The sequence below is a fragment of the Triticum aestivum genome, chromosome 4A (genome assembly GCF_018294505.1).
Source record: "Triticum aestivum cultivar Chinese Spring chromosome 4A, IWGSC CS RefSeq v2.1, whole genome shotgun sequence".
In the NCBI taxonomy this organism is placed as follows: Eukaryota; Viridiplantae; Streptophyta; class Magnoliopsida; order Poales; family Poaceae; genus Triticum; species Triticum aestivum.
Genome location: NC_057803.1, coordinates 338,588,631 through 338,606,255, shown reverse-complemented (window position 1 = coordinate 338,606,255; position 17,625 = coordinate 338,588,631).

The window sequence follows — 17,625 nt, the reverse complement described above, 5'->3', positions numbered from 1 at the left end:
ATGGGCCGGCGGGCCAGGCGCGAGGAGGGGCGGCGCGCGGGCTGATGTGGCAGGCTGCGGTTGGAGGAGAGTGGCGGCGTGATGACATGGCATCTCCAGATTCGCCGGAGTGATGTGGCCGGCGGCGGTGGACATGTCCGGGCGGTGCGTGGACGCGTCCGGTTGCGCGAGGGGAAAGATTTTAGGGTTTCATCCGCGAAATTCAGGAGGGGAGCACCTATTTATAGGTAGAGGGAGCTAGGAGAATCCAAATGAGGTGCGGTTTTCGGCCACGCGATCGTGATCGAACGACCGAGATGATGGAGGAGGTTTAGGTGGGTTTTGGGCCAAATTGGAAGGGTGTTGGTCTGCAACACACACGAGGCCTTCTCGGTCCCTCGGTTAACCGTTGGAGTATCAAACGAAGTTCAAATGGTACGAAACTTGACAGGCGGTCTATCGGTAGTAAACCAAGGCCACTTGGCAAGTCTCAGTCCAATCCGGAAATGTTTAACCCCCACACACGAAAGAAAGGTAGAAAGGACCCCCGGAGGAGAACGGAGCGCCAGAATGCAAAACGGACAACATGGAAAATGCTCGGATGCATGAGACGAACACGTATGCAAATGAAAAGCGCATGATGACATGAGATGCAATGCATGACACGCAAGCAATGACAAGGCAACACCAGCGAATAAGCGGAGGACACCTGGCACATCGGTCACGGGGCGTTACAGTTAATTTTGATGCTAAACAATGTGCCGAATTGATCTTAAAAATGCATGAGTTAACTAAGGAAAATATTGAGCGCATGAATGGTAAATATAAAATTGTCGGAGATAAGGGTAGAAAACGTGTTGTCTTTGCACCAGGAGATCTTGTTTGGTTACATTTGTGTAAGGATGGGTTTCCTAATTTGTGCAAGTCAAAGCTAATGCCACATGCTGATGGTCCTTTTAAGGTGTTAGAAAAAATAAATGATAATGCATATAAACTTGAGTTACCTGCAGATTTTGGGGTTAGGCCCACTTTTAACATTGCAAATTTGAAGCCTTACTTGGGTGAGGAAGATGAGATTCCTTCGAGGACGACTTCAATTCAAGAAGGGGAGGATGATGAGGACATCACTAACAAAGTTACACCACAAACCATACTGATACATATACGGGACCAATTACTAGAGCTCACGCACACCAATTAAATTACCAGGTACTTTCATTTCTTGGTAATGATTCTAATGTTCGTGAGGATATTATGCTGCCTAAATTGGATACATTTGTCTTGCTTACAAAAGAAGGGCCTAGCTTGGACAAGAAGGATGATCATTGGCGCAAGATCAAGCAGGGAGATGATGGCATGCGCAAGGGGAACAAGAACGGAGTTACAAGTGATGATTTCAGGACTTTGAAGCCACCATAATGAGTGCGTGAAGCCTTGAACGAAATATACAAGATGCCACGTCATAAATTTTGTCCAGAGCCTATTATAGGTGTTGCATCACCTTATTATTGGGCCAGGCCCATGTAATTTTGAAATACTTGAGTATAGGCTATTTTTAGAGTCTGTATGTGTGGGGAAACAAGAGTTAGGGTTGGTTTCGGACCCCTCCTCCAAGGGCCACGAAATTCCCCACTCTTCCTCCATATATACAGCCCTTAGGGCGTCGTTTAGACTTTGGGTTTTGTTTAGATTAAAGTTCGACATAGTTGCAACTTCGTGTACTTCGTTTGTGTTCAACGACCAGACAAAGGCTTCACAGAACCCCACATTGATCAATAAAGCTTTCCTCTTATATCCGCAATATCTAGATTGCAATATTAGTTTCTTGCTTGTTCTTCGTTTGCCTGCAGGAAACAGACCTTCATGGTCAGGTTGATCAAGCTCCGATGTGGTTAATAACCACTTAGAGTTGGTTTAGCGATTGCTAAGGCGCGACGTCCTCGCATGTTCGTAGTCGGATCATCAAAGTCGACTTCCTCCAAAATGGTAGCCACCATCTCACCGATAGACGGGACACCTTTGGCTCTATCAATCTCACGCACGGAGCCAAAGGCACACATCCAGCATCCATCAAGTAGTAGAAGGACCACGCAACACCACATTCAGCAAGGCGCACGTTGGCCGTAGATCGGCGACTCGGCGTGCCCTCATCCACGAAAAGAACTTCAATGGCGATGGACACAAAGGTCATGTTTCTGGAAGGTGAGACTAATGTCTAATTCTTTTCTTTTGTCTCCCCCTTACATCCAACATGCATGCACTACATGGAGAGTACGTGATATCACCGAAGACAACGCTCGCCGCCGGCACCGAGAGGATTTCATCAAACAAGGTGACTACACCAACATCACAAGAGCTTGTCGACACCAAGCCCTTTATCGGGTGCGGAGAAGCTCGCCAACGATGGAGCCCAACCACGTCCTTCTACAAAGTCACCTTCCTCGGCCCCGTGAGGCAGCGCCTTTGTCTCAGCGGACCACCGAATACGGTGTTTGACCAAGACGAGGTGAACCCTTCATGGCATAATGGTTTTTGGTGTACAGGAGGCATGATCCTAGTCTCGGCAGACCACCGAATATGGCGTCAGCTGAGACAAGGTATCAACCACGCCCCTCCAGGACGCCACCTTTCTTCAGCACCACAATGTTTTGCCCTTGTCATGATGGACCACCGAATATGGCGTCCAGCTGAGACGAGGTTCACCCTTCGTTTCACATAGGTTTCATAGTCGTACGGGTAGAATTTTCCTTGGCTTAGTAGACCAACGAATATGGCGTCTAGCTGAGACGAGGCATCAATTACGCCCCTCCAGGATGCCACCCTTCTTTAGCACCACAATGTTTTTCCCTTGTCTTGATGGACCACCGAATACGGCGTCTAGCCGCGATGAGGTGCACCCTTTGTTTCACACAGGTTTCATCGTCGTATGGGTGGCGTGCTCCTTGTCTTAGCAGACCACCGAATACGGCGTCTAGCTGAGACGAGGCATCAACTACGCCTCTCCAGGATGCCACCTTTCTTTAGCACCACAATGTTTTGCCCTTGTCTTGATGGACCACAGAATACGGCGTGTAGCCGCGACGAGGTGCACCCTTCGTTCCACACAGGTTTCATCATCCTACGGGTGGCGTGCTCCTTGTCTTTGCAGAACACCGAGTACGACATCCAGCTGAGACGAGGAATCAACCATGCCCCTCCATGATGTTACCTTTCTTCGGCTCCATGGCGTAATCCTTGTTTTGGCAGACCACCGAATATGGCGTCTAGCCAAGATGAGGCATCCACCACGCCCCTCTAAAATGTTACGTCTCACGGCCTTGTGAGGCGGAGTCGTTGTCTCCGCAGACTGCCGTAACCACGGCGTCTAGTCGAGACGACATGGCAATCACACCGGCCATGCCGAGCAGAGCGTGCGTTTGTTTTACACTGACAATGGTCTCTATGAAAGAATACTCCCGCGAGGCAACCCGTTGCATACCCCGACAAAGCTACTACATCATCAAGAAGTTCGAGTCAAGCAGGACCCATGCTATTCCAACACCAACTACATCAACGCTGTCAAGACTGACGAGGCGCAACAGCGAGGGCGAACGTGGCCAGCACAAAGCCATGTTTTGAGCGGCACATGTACCGACAAGGAGACGGGCTTTGCCACCGCCCACACCACACCATACAGTCCCACCATCATCCTCATGCATGGAGAACGTGAAGAGAATAATACAAAGATGACCACACGGCTTAATCGGAGGTATCTCGCAGAGCAACCCGCAGGAGTAATTAACTGGGAGCTTTTCGAGGCCCCGGGAACCAGGAGACCGCACATCGCCATAGTCAGGCAGGCCGCACTGGTAGGCCACTGTAACGCCCCGAGACCGACGTGCCAGGTGTCGTCCAGTTATTCGTTGTTGTTGCCTTGTCATTGCTTGCGTGTCATGCATGTCATATCATGTCATCATGTGCATTTCATTTGCATACGTGGTCGTCTCTTGCATCCAAACATTTTCCCCGTTGTCCGTTTTGCATTCCGGCGCTCCTATGTCATCCGGTGTCCCTTTCTACCTCTTTTCGTGTGCGGGTGTTAAATGTTTCCGGATTGGACCGAGAGATGTCATGCGGCCTTTTTTACTACCGGTAGACCGCCTGTCAAGTTTCGTGCCATTTGGACTTCGTTTGATACTCAAAAGGCCTCGTGCGTGTTGCAGCCCAACACCCTTCCAATTTGGCCCAAAACCCACCTAAACCTCCTCCATCATCTCGGTCGTTCGATCACGATCGCGTGGCCAAAAACCGCACCTCATTTGGACTCTCCTAGCTCCCTCTACCTATAAATATGTGCCCCCCTCCCGAAATTCACGGACGAAACCCTAGATCCAACCCTCTCTCGCCGCCGGAAAAAAATTCCCACGCCGGACATGTCCACGCCGCCGTCCCCGACGAATCCGCCGCCGCCACGTCGTCATCTCTCTCCTCCCACCACGCCGGCCACCCGGGGCCCAGATCCAGCCCACCCCGGGGCCAAACCGGGCCGCGCCGGGCCCGTCTCGCCGCGCGCCTCGAGGGCACCTCGCGCCGCCGCCTCTCTCCACCGGCCCCGTGCCGCCCGCCGGCGACCGGTGCCTCGCCGGAGCTCCGCCACCAGAGCCACCGCCGCCTCCATCATTGTCCAGCACCGCCCGCGCATCATCGTAGCATGGCGCGCCTCCTCCGCTCATACCCGCGCCGCCCCGCTCCTCTGCTCGCCGCCGCGCCCCGCTCCTCCGCCGCCGCCGACCATCCCCGGTCGCCGCCACCCCTCCATGGAGCTCCCCGCTGGAGTTGCTCCCTCCATCGAGGCCATGGCGCCTCCACCTCGCTTCGGCCTCAATCCGGCCGGATCCGGTGACCTTGACAACTCCGGTGCCCTCTTCCTCCCACTCCGACGAGCTCTTCCCCGTCTCCAGCGAACTTCTCCGGCAAGATCCGGCCGGAGTGGACCAGATCCACCCGGAGATGAACCAAACGGCCTTCTTCGTCCCGTTTCTCTCCGTCCCGCCTTGACTTTCGCGGAGATAATTCCTCTAAGTCCCCGAAGTTTCCAGATTCATGTGCCCATCTTCATCACATTGTAACTCTGTTATCGTAGCTCCGATTCGTGCGTATAGCATATCAAAAAGTTTGCCTCGACGAGTACATAATTTCATATCATTGCATCACTTTCATTTGAGCATATATTGATTCCCTAAATGCTGTTGGAAGAGGGCTATCTGAGTAATTTGTCCGATCTGTTTCAGCAAATGGCATTTTGTCATTTTTGCCATGATTAATGTGTGCATGATATACTCCTGAGCTCTACATGAGTTTTGTTATATGCCATGCCATCTTTACAGAGGTGTTTGCCATGTATTTTTGTGATATTTGTGGTGACTAGCACAAGCTTGCAAAATAGCGTAATCGGTAATTGTAGGATCTAGAAGTAGATGTGTCTAGAGGGGGGGCGATTAGACACTTAGTGCTAAAGTTGCAATTTTTAGGCCTTTTTGATTTGAGTGGAGTTTTAGGCACAATTTCAACATACACAATACATATCAAGCAAACATGCAAAGAGTATATGAACAGCGGAATGTAAAGCATGCAACTTGCAAGAATGTAAGGGAAAGGGTTTAGAGAATTCAAACGCAATTGGAGACACGGATGTTTTTCCCGTGGTTCAGATAGGTGGTGCCATCCTACATCCACGTTGATGGAGACTTCAACCCACGAAGGGTCACGGTTGCGCTAGTCCACGGAGGGCTCCACCCACGAGGGGTAACAGTTGCGCGAGTCCACGGAGGGCTCCACCCACGAAGGGTCCACGAAGAAGCAACCACCCACAAAGGGTCCACGAAGAAGCAACCTTGTCTATCCCACCATGGCCATCACCCACGAAGGACTTGCCTCACTAGCGGTAGATCTTCACGAAGTAGGCGATCTCCTTGCCCTTACAAACTCCTTGGTTCAACTCCACAATCTTGTCGGAGGCTCCCAAGTGACACCTAGCCAATCTAGGAGACACCACTCTCCAAGAAGTAACAAATGGTGTGTAGGTAATGAACTCCTTGCTCTTGTGCTTCAAATGATAGTCTCCCCAACACTCAACTCTCTCTCATAGGATTTGGATTTGGTGGAAAGAAGATTTGAGTGGAATGCAACTTGGGAAGGCTAGAGATCAAGATTCATATGGTAGGAATGGAATATCTTGGTCTCAACACATGAGTAGGTGGTTCTCTCTCAGAACATATGAGCTGGAATTGTGTATGTGTTCTGATGGCTCTCTCCACGAATGAAGAGGAGGTGGAGGGGTATATATAGCCTCCACACAAAATCCAACCGTTACACACAGTTTTCTAATCTCGGTGGGACCGAATCAACAAACTCGGTCGGACCGAAAAGGTAAACCTAGTGACCGTTAGAGATTTTCGGTGGGACTGACATGCAACTCGATAGGACCGATATGGTTAGGGTTTGGGCATAACGTAATCTCGGTGAGACCGATTACACAAACTTGGTGAGACCGATTTTGGTAATTAGCTAACCAGAGACTTGGTCAGGCAAACTCGGTGGGACCGATTTGCTCTTTCGGTGAGACCGAAAAGTTACAAAAAGGAAACACTGAATTTACATTGCAATCTCGGTGGGACCGATTCGCTCTTTTGGTGAGACCAAAAAATTACGAAAGGGAAATAGAGAGTTTGCAATCCCATCTCGGTGAGACCGAGATCCCTATCGGTAGAACCGAATTGCTAGGGTTTGGCAGTGGCTTATGATAAGTGAAACTCGGTCGCGCCGGATAGAAAGAATCGGTATGACCGAGTTTGTCTTAGGGTTTAGGTCATATGTGGATATGGGAAAGTAGCTGAGGATTTTGGAGCATATCATTAAGCACATGAATCAAGAGGCTCATTAAGCAACACGTCATCCCTCCTTGATAGTATTGGCTTTTCCTATGGACTCAATGTGATCTTGGATCACTAAAATGTAAAATGAAGAGTCTTGAGCTTTTGAGCTTGAAGCTTTAGCCAATCCTTTGTCCTTAGAATCTTGAAGGAGTTCCCACAACCTTTAATCCATGCCACTCCATTGTTGAACTTATCTGAAACATGCTAGATAGAAATGTTAGTCCAACAAGAGATATGTTGTCATCAATTATCAAAACCACCTAGGGAGCACTTGTGCTTTCAATCTCCCCCTTTTTGGTAATTGATGGCAACATACATCAAAACTTTAGATAAAGATATAAAGAACAGCAAGTAAAGCTTTGGAAGGACATGTAACAAGCATAGGCTCCCCCTACATGTATGTACTCATGTAAATATGAAATATAGAGGCATGTGAGAGCATAACCATGACAGAGTAGGCAATGTGTTACATGTATCTTGGCCATATGCATCAGAGCAAAAGATTATCAAGGAAAATACCTTCATGCTCATGAGTCCTTCTTGCAAACAGTATGTACATAAGCAAGAACTCCTCATACTCATGATTTTGATGCATATACTTACCTTGTGGTCTTGAGTTGGCTTAGGATGGAATGAACCTAAACAAACAAAGTTAGATAACACAGGTACATCCACTAGCCAGAGCAAACAAAAGAGACCACAAGAATACCAAGACTGGGATGACATGTAGAGAGTGAGTACAAGGTACCACATTGGATTCAACATGTCCCCAAGAATAAAGATATGAAATGAATTTGACTGATTTCTTTCCCTTAGGTGTCTTGCTCCCCCTGAATCTTACATGGGATATTGGGAGAAGATAAGGAACAGCAAATCAGAGCGGAAAGATACAAATGAACATGTCTTTCCCCCTAAAAAGACATGTGACATCTCTCCTCTGGAACATCAAGCATCTGGGATCCTTGAGTATTCTCTCCCCCTGGAAATCTCTCTCTCCCTTGATGTGATCTCTCTCTCCTACAAGCTTTGATGTGATCTCTCTCTCCCCCTTTGACATCAATTTCCAAGAAGGGCTTTCTGGAATCCATCGTATAGGTTTGGTCCTTGAGACTCAGCACAAAGCAAAGGATAAAACTATGATGCTTGTAGAGGACAAGATTCATTGAGTAGAGCTGGAGCAGAAGAAATATAGAACAAGTGGCAAACTGTTTTTCCTGTTGCGAAGTCGGTGGCACCGAGTGGTATGTTTCGGTGGCACCGAAACGAGTCGGTTGGACCGAAAATTACAAGTCGGTGAAACCGAGTTCACATAGAGAAAAACACTTGTCACCTCAGCTCACTAGACATGTAGGATCTCACAAAGATTTGCAATGAATTACCTGAAGGATTTGCAAGGAATTAAATGCAGAAAATGCAGAACATAAACAAAGAGAAAAAAGAGAAGAAACTGAAAGATCTAGATGAAGTGTTTTTTTTTGAAAAAGAGAAAGAAAATAAACATGCATGAGACAAATGCAATAACACAGAAAAGAGCACAAGAGAACTTCATCTAGAGTTGGGCGGTGACATAGTCACCTATGTTAGAGTATATTGACTTAGGAGTCAAGTGAGAACACTTGATCATAGGTCATACTCATCGTTCAAGCTCAAAATGGGGTTACCATTTTTTGTTTAAGCATCTTGATGTATTCACATCTTGTTGAGTTGCTTTGTCTCATGTCTTGGAGTAAAGCTTCTCTAAGATGGAATAACATACCTAGGGTGGTGGTGTGGTTCTTGCTCATGTAGTTGAACTTGTGTGGGTGCTCAAGGTTGATGTAGCTCATCAAGAGTTGGGAGCACCACTTGGAGTTTGACTTCATCTACCTACATGGGTTAGTTCTTGCAAGGAAGAGCACTTGTGTATCCAAAAATGACAATCATGAAGATCAACATAGAATTTGTCAAAGGATATGTTTGAATGGTTTTGTGCTTCCTTGTCTTCAACCACCATTGTGTAGAGTCTTGGTGATGTAGAGATTGCTCAAGATGTGAGTGAGTCGCAATCTCATGGAATTAGATTCAACCAAGCACCTACATGGGTTAGACAACATGCAAGGTGCAAATATGTCCAAGACATAAGATGGTGATCATAAGAGATATATCATGGATTAGTCATAAGCTCATGTCTTGCATGTATCCAATGGAGTTTCTACTCCAAGTTCGAAGCATCAATGATGTTCAGTTCACCTCTCAACATGCAAAATACTTTCTCATCAAGAGGTTTAGTAAATATATCCGCTAATTGTTTATCGGTGCGAACGTGCTTAAGATTAATGTCACCCTTAGCAACATGATCTCGAATGAAATGATGACGAACTTCAATATGCTTAGTTCAAGAATGTTGTACAGGATTATGACCAATTTTGATAGCACTTTCATTGTCACAAAGTAGTGGAACATGTTTCACATAAATCCCATAATCTTTAAGAGTTTGGGTCATCCAAAGTAATTGAGCACAACATGAACCAGCGGCAATGTATTCCGCTTCGGCGGTGGATAAGGATACCGAGTTTTGTTTCTTGGAAGACCAAGACACAAGAGATCTACCAAGAAATTGACAAGTACCCGAAGTGGACTTTCTATCAACCTTATCTCCGGCATAATCCGAGTCGGAATAGCCAACAAGATCAAAAGAAGACCTCTTAGGATACCAAATGCCAAAATTTGGTGTATGGATTAAATATCTCACTATCCTTTTCACAGCCTTAAGATGACATTCTTTAGGAGCAGCTTGATATCATGCACACATGCACACACTTAGCATAATATCGGGACGTGAAGCACATAGGTATAACAATGAACCAATCATAGAGCGATAAACCTTTTGATCAACTGGTTCACCATCTTTGGTCAAATCATTATGTCCACTAGTAGGCATGGGTGTAGACATACCTTTGCATTCTTGCATATTGAACTTCTTGAATAAGTCCTTGGTGTACTTTGTTTGAGAGACAAATGTACCTTCCTTAGGTTTGCTTGATTTGCAAACCGAGAAAGAATTTGAGTTCACTCATCATAGACATCTCGAACTTCTCTGACATTAGCTTTCCAAACTTTTCACTGAAGAGAGGGTTAGTTGAACCAAATATGATATCATCGACATAAATTTGGCATACAAATAGTTCTCCATTAACCCTTTTAGTAAAAAGAGTAGAATCAATTTTACCAATTTCAAAACCACTTGTAGTAAGGAACTTGGTCAAGCATTTATACCATGCTCTAGGAGCTTGTTTAAGACCATAAAGAGCTTTGTGAAGTTTGTAAACATGATTTGGTTTCTTAGGATTGATAAAGCCGGGAGGTTGTTTGACATAAACTTCCTCCTCTATTTCACCATTTAGAAAAGCACTTTTAATGTCCATTTGGTACAAGGTGATATTATGGTGATTAGCATAGGCAAGTAAGATGCGAATGGACTCAAGTCTAGCAACGGGAGCATATGTCTCACCATAGTCCATACCTTCGACTTGTGTGTACCCTTGGGCGACGAGACGTGCTTTGTTGCGAACCACTTGTCCATCTTCATCTTGCTTGTTGCGAAACACCCATTTGGTACCAATGATGTTGTGGTTGTTGTCGGGCTTCTCAACAAATGTCCAGACTTGGTTTCTCTCAAAATTGTGTAGCTCTTCATGCATAGCATTTATCCAATCCGGATCTTCCAATGCTTCTTCAACCTTCATAGGTTCAATGCTAGAGATGAATGAATAGTTTTCACAAAAGTTAGCTAAACGAGTTTTTGAGCGAGTGATTCTCCCGGTTTGTATATCATTGAGGATTTGCTCGACGGGATGATCTTTGGCAATTCTTGCTCGAACTCGTGAGAGCTTTTGCTTGGGTCTTCGTTGAACATCTTCTTCATCTTGTTCTTCTTCTTGGCCTTCTTCATTGTTGACGTCGTCGTTCTCTTGTCGTGGTGGAGAAGGAGGTTGTTGATGTTCGTCTTGATGTATTTCCTCGTCTTCTTCATCTTGGTGTGTCCCACTTGTGGATGCTTCCGTGTCGATTCTTGGTTCACCTTGTCGTGAAGTAGAAGCTTCCACTTGGACGGATGAAGTACTCTCCTTCACCTCCGTTGGACGAATTTTGCCAATGGACAAGTCTTGGATTGCTTCTGAAGGGTCTTTGTCTCCTACATCAATTGGCAATTGCTCTACTTGCGAGCCATTAGATTCATCAAACTTCACATCTACCGTCTCTTCAACCTTTCGGGTGAAATTGTTGTAGACACGGTAAGTGTGAGAGTTTGAGCCATAACCAAGTAGAAAACCTTCATGAGATTTAGGAGCAAACTTTGAACGACGATGCTTATCAAGAATGTAGCACTTTGAGCCGAATACTCGAAAGTATCCAACTTGGGGTTTGTTACCGGTGAGAAGCTCGTATGCCGTCTTGCCGAGTAGCTTGTGAAGATATAAGCGATTTGTTGCGTGACAAGCTGTCTCAACCGCTTCTGCCCAAAAGTGCTTCGGCGTCTTGTATTCATCAAGCATCGTTCTTGCCATTTCGATGAGCGTCCGGTTCTTCCTCTCAACAACTCCATTTTGTTGAGGTGTGTACGTAGCCGAGAACTCGTGTGAAATCCCTTCTTCGTCAAGAAAGGTGTCCACATTTGCGTTCTTGAACTCCGTTCCGTTGTCACTCCGAACCTTCTTGATCTTCACGTCAAACTGATTTTGGGCCTTCCTAGCGAAGTTTCTGAAGATCTTCTGGACCTGCGACTTGTCATTAAGAAAGAACACCCACGTAAATCTTGAAAAATCATCAACTATAACTAGACCAAAAGAATTTCCACCGAGACTCTTGTAGGCGTTGGGACCAAAAAGATCCATATGAAGTAGCTCGAGTGGCCTCCTTGTGGTCATGATGTTCTTCACGGGATGTCTTCCTCCAACCTGTTTACCTGCTTGACAAGCACTGCAAAGTCTATCCTTATCAAATATGACATCGTTAACTCCAAGGATATGATTTCCTTTAATAAGCTTGTCAAGGTTTCTCATGCCAACGTGACCTAGTCGTCTATGCCACAACCAACCTTTTGAGGATTTAGCAACAAAGCAAGTTTTAGGTTGTGCCTTTTTAGAGAAATCGACAATGTAAAGATCACCTCTACGCATACCGGTAAAGACCATTTTATGATTGTCTCGACGAAATACTTGGCAATCTACCTCAGTAAATAGGACATTCAAACCGAAATCAGCAAGTCTAGATACTGAAAGTAAGTTGTAGCCAAGAGATTCAACGAGCATGACATTTTGAATGGAACTATCATGTGAGATGGCCACCTTACCAAGGCCAACCACTTTACCCTTTGAATTATCACCAAAGGTGACATATTTTCGAGGGCCGTCATTTTCAGCAAGCTCACGAAACATCTCTTCATCTCCGGTCATATGATCAGTACATCCACTATCAAGAACCCATTCCTTTCCTCCTGATTCATATCCCCGAAGATTTGCCATAAGACCAAAATGTCTCATTGCATCATCAAGATCGAAGTCACTATCATCATCATCATCATAGTATCCATGTTCATCATGATCTTGTGACTCATCATTTCCTAGAGAGGGTAATTCATTAGATAAATGATCATCAAAGTGGTCACTTTTATGAATTCTTATAGCTTCGAATATGATATCACTAATGATTCCAACATCTCCTTTAGCATGCTTAAGATTGGTAAGTTCAAATACATAATTACCAAAACTAGGATCACTAGAGTTCATCTTACTCAAGGCAATGGATTTATGGAGAATTTCATCCAAAGTTTTCTAGGAATGATCGGGGAATCGTTCCTCAAGAAATTTCCATATAGTATAGGCACAATTAAGAGTAGGCAAACTAGCAATCAAATTTTTGGGCAATCCTCTAATGATGAGCTCAATAGTTCTAAGATTGCGAATCATGTCAATATCTTCATCTAGTGTAGGATGCAAAGGATCAATATGAGGTGCACAAGGATTAGAAATATACTTGTTCAAATGATATTGATTGAAGATTACAAGCATCTCATTTCTCCACTCATGAAAATACTCTCCATCAAGAATAGGCACTCTATGTCTAAGACTCCCTAAAGTAGACACATCCATCTTCCTCCAATGGTGATTAAACCAATGCAATGGAGACCAACGCTCTGATACCACTTGTAGGATCTAGAAGTAGATGTGTCTAGATGGGGGGTGATTAGACACTTAGTGCTAAAGTTGCAATTTTTAGGCCTTTTTGATTTGAGTGGAGTTTTAGGCACAATTTCAACATACACAATACATATCAAGCAAACATGCAAAGAGTATATGAGCAGCGGAATGTAAAGCATGCAACTTGCAAGAATGTAAGGGAAAGGGTATGGAGAATTCAAACACAATTGGAGACACGGATGTTTTTCCCGTGGTTCAGATAGGTGGTGCTATCCTACATCCACGTTGATGGAGACTTCAACCCACGAAGGGTAACGGTTGCGCGAGTCCACGGAGGGCTCCACCCACGAAGGGTAACGGTTGCGCGAGTCCACGGAGGGCTCCACCCACGAAGGGTCCACGAAGAAGCAACCACCCACAAAGGGTCCACGAAGAAGCAACCTTGTCTATCCCACCATGGCCATCGCCCACGAAGGACTTGCCTCACTAGCGGTAGATCTTCACGAAGTAGGCGATCTCCTTGCCCTTACAAACTCCTTGGTTCAACTCCACAATCTTGTCGGAGGCTCCCAAGTGACACCTAGCCAATCTAGGAGACACCACTCTCCAAGAAGTAACAAATGGTGTGTAGGTAATGAACTCCTTGCTCTTGTGCTTCAAATGATAGTCTCCCCAACACTCAACTCTCTCTCATAGGATTGTATTGGTGGAAAGATTTGGTGGAAAGAAGATTTGAGTGGAAAGCAACTTGGGAAGGCTAGAGATCAAGATTCATATGGTAGGAATGGAATATCTTGGTCTCAACACATGAGTAGGTGGTTCTCTCTCAGAACATATGAGCTGGAATTGTGTATGTGTTCTGAAGGCTCTCTCCACGAATGAAGAGGAGGTGGAGGGGTATATATAGCCTCCACACAAAATCCAACCGTTACACACAATTTTCCAATCTCGGTGGAACCGAATCAACAAACTCGGTCGGACCGAAAAGGTAAACCTAGTGACCGTTAGAGATTTTCGGTGGGACTGACATGCAACTCGGTAGGACCGATATGGTTAGGGTTTGGGCATAACGTAATCTCGGTGAGACCGATTACACAAACTTGGTGAGACCGATTTTGGTAATTAGCTAACCAGAGAGTTGGTCAGGCAAACTCGGTGGGACCGATTTGCTCTTTCGGTGAGACCGAAAAGTTACAAAAAGGAAACACTGAATTTACATTGCAATCTCGGTGGGACCGATTCGCTCTTTCGGTGAGACCGAAAAATTACGAAAGGGAAACAGAGAGTTTGCAATCCCATCTCGGTGAGACCGAGATCCCTATCGGTAGAACCGAATTGCTAGGGTTTGGCAGTGGCTTATGACAAGTGAAACTCAGTGGCGCCTGATAGAAAGAATCGGTATGACCGAGTTTGGCTTAGGGTTTAGGTCATATGTGGATATGGGAAAGTAGCTGAGGATTTTGGAGCATATCATTAAGCACATGAAGCAAGAGGCTCATTAAGCAACACCTCATCTCTCCTTGATAGTATTGGCTTTTCCTATGGACTCAATGTGATCTTGGATCACTAAAATGTAAAATGAAGAGTCTTGAGCTTTTGAGCTTGAAGCTTTAGCCAATCCTTTGTCCTTAGCATCTTGAAGGAGTTCCCACAACCTTTAGTCCATGCCACTCCATTGTTGAACTTATCTGAAACATGCTAGATAGAAATGTTAGTAACACCTCATCTCTCCTTGATAGTAAAAATGTTGTTTACTAGTGATCCGTGCCTCTTTTGAGGAGGATCAGTAAGGATGTTTTGTTAACATTGTGGTGCTCTATCCATCCATGTCTTTGTTTGCATTTATGGATCACCCTAGCTTGAGTCAATCGAGCTCTACTTTTGCTATTTCATGATTCCTGGCAGATGGTTGATGTGTTAGCGATTTTGCCGAGGATGTTTCTATTGATCGGTGCATGCTATGTTGTTATTATTGCCATTTCTAGCTTCTATGTCATGTATTATTGATGGGTGTATGCTTAGTTTGTCATGCCATGCTCTGTAGTGAGTGCATCGAGCTCGTAAACATGCCTACTCATTAACTGATTTGCATGCTCCAGTTTTTCACTAAGTCTGAGATTTGTTTATGTTTTTGCCATGTTCACATGCTTGCAATTGTATTCTCTGATCCCTTTTGGCTCAAGGTCACTAAGGGACTTTTGTTAAGTCCTTTGAGTAGCTTCATGCCATGGCTTACTTTGCCATGTTAAGTTCCTATAGCATGTAGTTTTCATGCTCTAAAGTGTGCTTCCTGATGATAAATTCCAGACTTGTGTTAATTTCACTAAGTCTGAAACCTGTTATCATTTGCACTTTTGCCATGCTTGTTTGAACATGTTAATGGATGAATTAGCCGTAGCTCAGTGTTCATCTTTTGTCAAGCATCATGAGTGGATCCTTGCCATGTTTGAGTGTTGTAGCATATTTATCTTGTTGCATTTAGATGGCTACTTGCTGTTTATCGCAGGCCGGTGCCATATTTGTTTTGCTTGCCATTTCCAAACCGTGCATCCGATTCCGGTGATCTTTATATCGATTTCAACCGAAATCACCTCACCATTCCAGTGGAACTCTTGGATTTCCAAGTTGATTCCAGGTTCAATCATTCCTTTCCAAATCATGCATATGCATCACATACCGCATCCCGCATATCATATCATGTTCATGTGTTGGTTGTTTACTATGTTGTGTGCTTCTTTCCGGTGTTTGCTTCTCCGGGTTGGTTCCGATAACGTCACATTTGTGAGGACCCGTTCGTCTACGTTCGTTTGTCTTCTTCATGGACTCGTTCGTCTTCCTTGCGGGATTTCAGGCAAGATGACCATACCCTCGAACTCACTTCTATCTTTGCTTGCTAGTTGCTCGCTCTTTTTCTATGCCTATGCTACGATACCTACCACTTGCTTATCATGCCTCCCATATTGTTGAGCCAAGCCTCTAACCCACCTTGTCCTAGCAAACCGTTGTTTGGCTATGTTACCGCTTTGCTCAACCCCTCTTATAGCGTTGTTAGTTGCATGTGAAGATTGGAGCTTGTTCCATGTTGGAACATGGATATTTTGTTGGGATATCACAATATCTCTTATTTAATTAATGCATCTATATACTTGGTAAAGGGTGGAAGACTCGGCCTTATGCCTGGTGTTTTCTTCCACTCTTGCCGCCCTAGTTTCTGTCATATCGGTGTTATGTTCCTGGATTTTGCGTTCCTTACACGGTTGGGTTATAATGGGAACCCCTTGATAGTTCACCTTGAATTAAACTCCTCCAGCAAGGCCCAACCTTGGTTTTACGATTCGCCACCTAGCCTTTTCCCCTTGGGAGTCGCACATCCCGAGGGTCATCTTTATTTTAACCCCCCCGGGCCAGTGCTTGTCTAAGTGTTGGTCCAAACTAGAGCCCCATGCAACACCACCTCGGGGAAACTTGAGGGTTGGTTTTAGTTGTACGGATTGCTTATCTGGTGTTGCCCTGAGAACGAGAGATGTGCAGCTCCTATCGGGATGTCGGCGCATCGGGTGGTCTTGCTGGACTTGTTTTACCATTGTCGAGGATGTCTTGTAACCGGGATTCCGAGCCTGATCGGGTCTTCCCGCTAGAAGGAATATCCTTCGTTGACCGTGAGAGCTTGTGATGGGCTAAGTTGGGACACCCCTGCAGGGATTTGAACTTTCTAAAGCCGTGCCGGCGGTTATGGGCAGATGGGAATTTGTTAATGTTGGTTGTAGAAAACCTGAAGTTGATCTTAATTAAAATACATCAACCGCGTGTGTAACTGTGATGGTCTCTTCTCGGCAGAGTCCGGGAAGTGAACACGGTGTTGGAGTTATGCTTGACGTAGGTTGTTCTAGGATCACTTCTTGATCATAGATTTCTCGCACGTGCTTTGCCTTCTCTTCTCGCTCTCATTTGCGTATGTTAGCCACCAGATATGCTAGTCGCTTGCTGCAGCTCCACCTCATACCTTTTACCCTTACCCATAAGCTTAAATAGTCTTGATCGCGAGGGTGTGAGATTGCTGAGTCCCCGTGACTCACAGTTACTTCCAAAACCAGATTGCAAGTGCCGTTGAACCATGCAGATGACACAACCAAGCTCAAGGAGGAGCTCGATGAAGATCTTGCCCTTTATGTTGTTTCGTTCTAGTTGATCAGTACTGGAGCCCAGTTGGGGGCGATCGGGGACCTTGTCGCATTTGGGGTTCTTCTTTTATTTTGGTTCCGTAGTCGGACCTTGATTGTATTTGGATGTTGTAATGCTTTATTCATGTATTGTGTGAAGTGGCGATTGTAAGACAACTATGTATCTCTTTCCCTTATGTATTACATGGGTTGTGTGAAGATTACCTCACTTGCGACATTGCTTTCAATGCGGTTATGCCTCTAAGTCGTGCTTCGATACGTGGGAGATATAGCCGCATCGAGGGCGTTACAGCCACGGAGCGCATCCATTTTTTATGGGATCTTGTAATTTTGTTCATCTAAAGACATAAATGAAATACTTGTTTCCCGTAT